At 42.0% G+C, this 8,820-nt stretch overlaps 2 pseudogenes; both read right to left on the reverse strand.

The window, feature by feature from the left end:
* Positions 1-2,224: 2,224 nt before the first annotated feature.
* On the reverse strand, positions 2,225-3,227 carry LOC103351993 (protein Spindly-like; annotated as a pseudogene).
* Positions 3,228-4,275: 1,048 nt separating this feature from the next.
* Positions 4,276-4,848, reverse strand: LOC100340281 (PRELI domain containing protein 3B pseudogene; annotated as a pseudogene).
* Between the last annotated feature and the right edge of the window lie 3,972 nt (positions 4,849-8,820).

Consider the following 8,820-nt stretch of genomic DNA (forward strand, 5'->3'; position numbering starts at 1 on the left):
CTTGAAAACATTAGGTGAAGTGAAAGATGACAGATCCAAAAGACCAAACATTATAAGATTTCATTTACATAAAATGTCCAGAATAGGCAGATTCATAAAGACAGACAGCCATTCATTTATTGTCTAGGGTTGGGGGTGGGTGGATACAGGGTTTAACTGTATTCAAGAACAAAGGGATTTTTTGGGATGACAAAAATGTCTAAAACACAATTATCATAATGCATCATTTTATACAATTGCTAAAAAATAATGCAACTGGATCCTTAAAATGAGTGAATTTTATTGTCTGAAAATTATTTTGCAAGAAAATTATTTAAAGATATGAAACTGACCTGGTCTTCTCTTGTACCACAGTATAACGATCAAACTTTACCACACAAAGGCCTTGATGTATATGTTCATGTAAACATGAGATCATATTCTAGAAAAAATCAATTCTTCTTCATGGTTTCTTTTCAGCTGAGCCTAAGAAATGAATTGACATACAACACAGCAACAGGACAAAGGCATACAAATTTTTAAATACAGGTTTTAGATGGCACAGATTTCATGAAAACATGATAACCCAAAGAAGTAGCTTGCGTCATTTACGTATACACTGACTTGGACAAAGAATAATAAGTTGTGAAGAAGTAAGGAAATTATTTGGGGAGGGTTAAAAGATGAGACTTACTTGAACAAAGTCTGTATATGTACACATTTCTTAGAGAGTTGGAAGAATCAGTATTGTTAGGATCTCTAGTCTCAAATTGATCTATAGTTTCACCATAATTCCAATAAAATTTTAACAGAAAAATTTTTTCAGTTAACCCAGCCAGCCCATGGCACAAAATGCTTTTTATTTAAATTTTAAAAAATCTTTGGCCGGCGCTGCGGCTCAATAGGCTAATCTTCCACCTAGCGGCGCCGGCACACTGGGTTCTAGTCCCGGTCGGGGCGCCGGATTCTTTCCCGGTTGCCCCTCTTCCAGGCCAGGTCTCTGCTGTGGCCAGGGAGTGCAGTGGAGGATGGCCCAAGTGCTTGGGCCCTGCACCCCATGGGAGACCAGGAGAAGCACCTGGCTCCTGCCATCAGATGAGCGCGGTACACTGGCCACAGCGCGCCAGCCGTGGCGGCCATTGGAGGGTGAACCAACGGCAAAGGAAGACCTTTCTCTCTGTCTCTCTCTCACTATCCACTCTGCCTGTCAAAAAAAAAAAAAAAAGGAAAAAAATCTTTATTTTAAAAGTTTAGAATTAAATATACTTTCATGAAACATGTATACACATATAATTATATATAAATTATAAAATATATAAGTATATATATAATTATATGTATCAAGGAAATAAGAATTTAAGGAGTTTCTTTTTTGTCCCCCCTTTATTCCCTTTTGATAGCATTCTGTTATCTAGACAGATAATACTAGGGGAGAAAATATTGCAATTTTATTTCAAATTTCAAAATTACTTATTTCATATGCCTACATCACATAATTTAAATTATGTATATGAATACAAAGATGAACATAGGTGCTTTAAAAACTGAAAAAATCCAGTAGCAATATATTTTTTAATTTCCTATTTTTATAATTAGTGGAAAATTAAATTCATTAAAAAGTACAGAGGAAAGCCGGCGCCGCGGCTCACTAGGCTAATCCTCCGCCTAGCGGCGCCGGCACACCGGGTTCTAGTCCCGGTCGGGGCGCCGGATTCTGTCCCGGTTGCCCCTCTTCCAGGCCAGCCCTCTGCTGTGGCCAGGGAGTGCAGTGGAGGATGGCCCAGGTGCTTGGGCCCTGCACCCCATGGGAGACCAGGAAAAGCACCTGGCTCCTGGCTCCTGCCATTGGATCAGCGCGGTGCGCCGGCCGCAGCGCGCCAGCCGCGGCGGCCATTGGAGGGTGAACCAACGGCAAAGGAAGACCTTTCTCTCTCTCTCTCTCTCTCACTGTCCACTCTGCCTGTCAAAAAAAAAAAAAAGTACAGAGGAAAATATAACGCTTTCAGTGTTCTCATTTGAGACATGTGGCTCTCAAGGTAGGTCACGTAAGTGCTCATATCACTTTAAAAAAACAAAATGCAACAAATAGATTTATATTAATTCTAACATTTTCGTTCAGTTAATGGCTTATTCGCTGTGATCTACAAAATCTCCACTTGGTGTCATCACTTACAGAACTCACCAGCTTAGAATCACAACCCAATTTGGAACACGCAGTCAAAGCAGCACTGCCGGCCCACACATCTTAGGGGGTGGTTATATCCACAGGCAGCACCTCCAGTCACTTCTTGAGTACAGGCACCTCAGTTTTCTCTTTGGGTTCATATTTCAGTTTTAATTCATCAGCTTTAGCTTTAAGCTTCATATGTTCCCTTTCTGAAAGCTGGAGGCATCATTCCTTTGTGAAGTTTTCACTCAATATCCAGAACCTGCCGACTTTCAAATAACACTTTCATTCACAGTATAGACCATTTACCTTTGGAGCTTTCATTTTTGTTAAGTTATGGAGCTTTAGTGGAAGTAGCTCCATGTAATAGGTATTATCTTCCACGACACCAGAATTGACAGGAGGCTTAGATTCCATACGCTCATATAAATTCTTAAATTTCTCCAGATTTCTAACTTCACCTAAAAGATGTTTCATTTCACACTTCTCCAACATGGCAGACAACCATTCCTGCTGCTCAAATTCAGTCTGAGATCCTTTCATCTGTTGCAATGTGGTAATTTGTAACTTCCTTCTTTGCATCTGTTCTCTACTTAAATGCATTTTGCTTCTTTAGTGACTGGTGCTTGACTTTCATGCTGATAAACTGGCATCCCACTTCTGCCCTTCCATCTTCCACCTCTGCAAACAAAGAGTTGCTTTTGCTTTTGGGATCCAAGGCTTGCTGGAGTGCCTGGCTCAACTGCACCTGAAGGTCTTGATTGGCTACACACACTTTCGGGAAGGCAATACAGTAAGAAACTGCTTCCTGCTCTTGTTTTTTCTTCTTTAAGCCAGTCCGCCTGGTGCATTAACTTAGCAGTGAGGCACTCTGGTTGTTCTGCTCTGTACTGTAGTTCATTCACTTCTCTGAGGGTGGTCTTCACACTTTCCATTTCTGTCAGCTCAATTCTGAGGAGGCAGCGGCTCTGAAGACATGCTTTCATGGGGCCGGCGTTGTGGTTTAGTGGGTTAAGCCTCCACCTGCAGTGCCGGCATCCCATATGGGCTCCAGTTCGAGTCCCGGCTGCTCCACTTCCCATCCAGCTCTCTACTATGGCCTGGGAAAGCAGTAGAAGATGGCCCAGGTCCTTGAGCCCCTGCACCCACGTGGGAGACCCGAAGGAAGCTCCTGGCTCCTGGTTTCGGATTGGTGCAGCTCTGGCCGTTGCAGCCAACTGGGGAGTGAACCATCAGATGGAAGACTTCTCTCTCTCTCTCTCTCTCTCTGCCTCTCCTCTCTCTGTGTAGCTCTGAATTTCAAATAATAAATAAATCTTAAAAAAAAAACTGTACAATTTCTCTTTTTAATTTTTTTTTGACAGGCAGAGTGGACAGTGAGAGAGAGAGAGAAACAGAGAGAAAGGTCTTCCTTTTTGCCATTGGTTCACCCTCCAATGGCTGTGGCTGGCGCGCTACGGCTGGCGCACCGCGCTGATCCGAAACCAGGAGCTTCTCCTGGTCTCCCACGGGGTGCAGGGCCCAAGCACTTGGGCCATCCTCCACTGCACTCCCGGGCCACAGCAGAGAGCTGGCCTGGAAGAGGGGCAACCGGGACAGAATCCGGCGCCCCGATTGGGACTAGAACCCAGTGTGCAAACGCTTCAGGCGGAGGATTAGCCTATTGAGCTACGGCAGTGCTGGCCAACTTCTCTTTTTAAAGTGAGCTCCCTCATGCAAGCTGTTGAAGTTTAGAACACTATGACAATCATGTACATGTAAAAGGTGGCTCTGTTTTATTCTAGAGTTGCTCCAAAGCCAGGTAGAGTTCCAACATGTGAAAAGCTTTAAATTCCACATCAAGGTGATTCAATGCCAATACACATTTCCAAGTATTATTTTAAAAATGTTAACTGTTTGGTATTAATACAGGAACTCAGAATTAGTCATTTCAGCCAACAATAATTTCAGATGATCCCTTTGATTTAGAAACCCTATGTCTTTTCTGTTTTGACCAAAAGTCACATAGCTTTATTCCAGATTATTAAGAAAAATTTCACTTAAAATATAGTTGAATGTTTTAAAATAACACATAAATACGTCCCCAGCCTGGAGAGAGCTGGGGGCCTGATGTTGAATACCCACTGTCATTATTTCTCTACAAATGCTGCTGCTGCCATCGGTGCTCTTATGCTTTCTCTTTCAAATGCTGTCAGTTCTTCAATCTCAGCACATACGTGTCATTCACTCCATTGCTTCTTGGCCTTTATTAACGTGTGAAGATATTGTACTTGTCATCAGTCCTCTAATGTTACTGCTGAGCCTTACTGCTTTCACAATGATTATGGCTCCTTGAGTTAAAGTAGTTTTACATGGGTCCTGAGGATGTGGTTTGTATATAAGTCTCTCATCTACTGAAACCATACTTGTAAGTCAAATATTAGTAGATTTGAGTCCCACTGTCCTTTCTATAGAATCAACTATAGGAATGTTTTGCACATATATTTTTGTTCTTGCTGCTCCAATAGGAGACTTCACAATGGAAGGCAGGCCACACTCAGAAGTCTGTAGCTGTGCAACTTTCCAAAAGGGATTGGGTCCATTGGGAGTTGGGTATTTTTCCATTGCAGCTGTTGTAATGGATTCCCATGGGTGCTCAAAGACATGCTCCAGGGTATAGATCTTCATAGTGCCAGCATCCTGTGTGATGTCTAGGTGGTACTAGGGGACAAGGAGGCAAAGAGGCTATACCTGCCCCTGTTCCCCTAACAGAAAATGTTTGAAAGAAACTAATATACTAGGAATGTACATTTAGTCTGGCAGATAAGATACCTGTGTCCCATATTGTATTAACTGATCGCAACTCTCAAATAAATAAATAAATGTAATTAATATACTAATTCTATTTTTATTTGAGAGGGAGGGAGGGGAAGAAAGAGAGACACCATCTGCTGGTTCACTACCTAAATGCCCACAACAGCTGAGCTGAGGCTGCACTATGGCTGGAGACAGGAGCCAGTAACTCATTCGAGATCTCTCACAGAGGGGGCAGGAACCCAATTACTTGAGCCATCACTGCTGCCTCCCAGGGTCTGCACTGATGAGAAGCTGGAGTCAGAGGCCAGGAATTGAGCTGATATGGAACATGGGTATCTTAACCACTAGGCTGAACACCTACTCAGACACATAATTCTGAAGTTCATGTGGAACTGCAAAACATGTAGGTGATGAAAAGAACTCTGAAATAGAACGAGGTCAGAGGACAAACAATACCTAACTTCAAGACTCCTTATCAACCTACAGTAATGAAAGTTGTAGTGGTGACATCAAAGTTGCAAAGCAGGTTAAAGGAACAGAATAAAGAATCCAGAGATAGATTCACACATGTATGGGCAACTGACTTTTGACAAAGATGCAAAGGAAAGTCAATGGAGAAAGGATAATCTCCTAACAGTGTGCTGGCACAAGTGAATATCCATATTCAAAAATATAAACTGTGATCCGTATCTTGCACCATGTACAAAGGTCAACTCAAAAGGGATTACAGATCTAAACACATAAAACATAAGGCTATAAAACTTTCAGCAGAACACATAGGAGAAAGTGCTTGTGATCTTGGCTATTTCATAAATGAGGCATCAAAAATGCCTATCCACAAATGAAGAAATCAATAAACTGAACTTCCTCAAGTTAAATATATTTTTAAGAGAATGAAAATATAAGCACTGACTCAGAGACAATACTGGAAAAGAATATATACAGTAGGGGCTTACACCCAGAACATATAAAAGTCTTACAAAACTCAGCAAGAAGAAAACAGACACCCCAATAAATAAATGGAAAAAATGATTAATGAGACATTTAATTAAGAAGGTACAGAAATGTCAAATAAGCCTGTGAAAATATGCTTTACATCATTAATCATTAGGGAAAGGTAAATCAAAACTATAATGACTTATTACATTCTGGGAGAATGACTAAAATTAAAAAGACTGACCATGTTTCTAACTCTACCGTTTGAGGTAAGTCAGCTTGAGCACGTCCCGAATTGCACATCTCTTCCCTCTCTTATTCCCACTCTTATATTTAACAGCGATCACTTTTCAGTTAAGTTTCAGCACTTAAGAATAATTGTGTATTTATTACAGTATTCAACCAAAAGTATCAAGTAGAACAAACAAAAAAAATACTAAGAGGGATAACATATTAAGTTGCTCATCAACAGTCAGGGTGAGGGCTGATCAAGTCACCGAGTTAGAAACATACCAGGGGATTCCAATTCAATCCCATCAAGGTGGCATGTACCAATGCCATCTCACTAGTCCCAGTGATCAATTTCTGTTCACAATTGATCATAATGATAGGACTAAGAACCAAAGGGATCACATAAACAAGAATAGTGTCTGCAAATACTAGCTGATAGAATAAAAAAGGGAGAGAATGATCCAACATGGGAAGCGAGATACACAGCAGACCCATAGAATGGCAGATGTCCTAAACAGCACTCTGGCCTCAGAATCAGCCCTTAAGGCATGTGGATCCGGCTGAAAAGCCCATGAGAGTATTTCAGGCATGGAAAGCCAAGACACTCTGGCAAAAAAAAAAAAAAAAAAAAAAAAAAAAAAAAAACCCTAAATGAAAGATCTCCGCGAGTGAGATGCCAGTGGAAAGAACGGGTCATCAAAGAAGGAGGTACCTTTCTCTGAAGGGAGGAGAGAACTTCCACTTTGACCATGGCCTTGTCTAAATATGATCACAGTCGGTGAACTCAGGGGGCTTCCATAGCCTTGGCAGCTCATGACAAGAGCCTAGGGTGATTACTGATGCCATAAACAAGAGTGTCAATTTGTTAAGTCAACAACAGGAGTCACTGTGCACTTACTCCTCATGTAGGATCTCTGTCCTTAGCGTGCTGTACATTGAGATTTAATGCTATAACTAGTACTCAAACAGTATTTTTCACTTTATGTTTCTGTGTGGGAGCAAACTGTTGAAATCTTTACTTAATGTATGCTAAACTGATCTTCTGTATATAAAGAGAATCGAAAATGAATCTTGATGTGAATGGAAGGGGAGAGGGAATGGGAAAGGGGAGGGTTGCGGGTGGGAGGGACGTTATGGGGGGGAAGCCATTGTAATCTATAAGCTGTACTTTGGAAATTTATATTCATTAAATAAAAGTTAAAAAAAGGAAAAAAAATAAAAAGATTATTAGATCAATAAAAAAAAAAAAAAAGACTGACCATGGGCCGGCGCAGCGGCTCAATGGGCTAATCCTCCGCCTGCGGCACCGGCACACCAGGTTCTAGTCCTGCTCGGGGCGCCGGATTCTGTCCTGGTTGCCCCTCTTCCAGGCCAGCTCTCTGCTGTGGCCCGGGAGTGCAGTGGAGGATGGCCCAAGTCCTTGGGCCCTGCACCCGCATGGGAGACCAGGAGAAGCACCTGGCTCCTGGCTTCGGATCAGCGCGGTGCGCCGGCCGCAACTCGCCAGCCATGGCAGCCATTGAAGGGTGAACCAACGGCAAAAGGAAGACCTTTCTCTCTGTCTCTCTCTCTCTCTCTCTCTCTCTCTGTCCACTCTGCCTGTCAAAAAAAAAATTTTTTTTTTAAAAAAAAGACTAACCATGCCAAGCACTGGCAGATCTGTGGAGGAGTAAATTCTCCTACACTGCTGGGAAAATGAGAAATGCTACAACCACTTTGGAAATAGTTTGGTAGTTTCTTCAGATGCCAATCTTACATCTACCATACCAGGCAGCTACTGAACTACTTAGTATATACCCTAAAGAAAGAGCATAGTTTCAAAAACAGACTTGATTACAAATACAGTGTCATTACTCACAAAGCTCCAAACTGGAAACAACCCAAATACCCATCAAGAAGTGAATGGACACTGTAATGAACTACTCTGTTGACATTTGTTTAAAAAAATTGAAAATGCATAGAGTAAATGAAAGAAGCTACCTCTGGCTCAAAACAACCAAAAACAAAAGTGTATGATTCCACTGAAATAAATTTCTTGGACAGGAAATGCAATCTGTAGTGACAAAAGTGCTGTGTTTTCCTGGGATCAGGGTAGCAGGAGGAATAGGAAATCAGGTACTACAGAACTGGAAATATTATGTCTCGGGAATAATAATAATATTAAGGTCTATTTGATTATTTCAAGAACATAGCTGGGTATCATTAAGAGCAAACTGGGGCTGGCACTGTGGCGTAGCAGGTAAAGCCGCCACCTGCAGTGCCGGCATCCCATATGGGCACCGGTTCAAGTCCCGGCTGCTCCACTTCTGATCCAGCTCTCTGCTTTGGGCTAGGAAAGCAGTGGAAGATGGCCCAAGTCCTTGGTCCCCTGCACCCGTGTGGGAGACATGGAAGAAATCTCCCTCTCTGCCTCTCTGTAACTCTGCCTTTCAAACAAACAAATAAATCTTTATTTAAAAAAGGGCAAACTATATTTATCAATTTTAAAAGACTGAATTATCTCTCTCTCTCTCTAACTCTTTCAAAATTAACAAATAAAAACCTTAAATGGGGGGGTGTGTGTGTTGTGGTTCCACCTCCGATCCAGCTCCCTGTTAATGACCTAAGAAAAGCAGCAGAAGATGGTCCAAGTGTTTGGGCCCCTGGACCCATGTGGGAGACCTGAATGAAGCTCCCGGTTCCTGAATGCAGCCTGCCTCAGTACTGGCCTT

This window comes from Oryctolagus cuniculus, chromosome X (assembly GCF_964237555.1).
Source record: "Oryctolagus cuniculus chromosome X, mOryCun1.1, whole genome shotgun sequence".
Lineage (NCBI taxonomy): Eukaryota > Metazoa > Chordata > Mammalia > Lagomorpha > Leporidae > Oryctolagus > Oryctolagus cuniculus.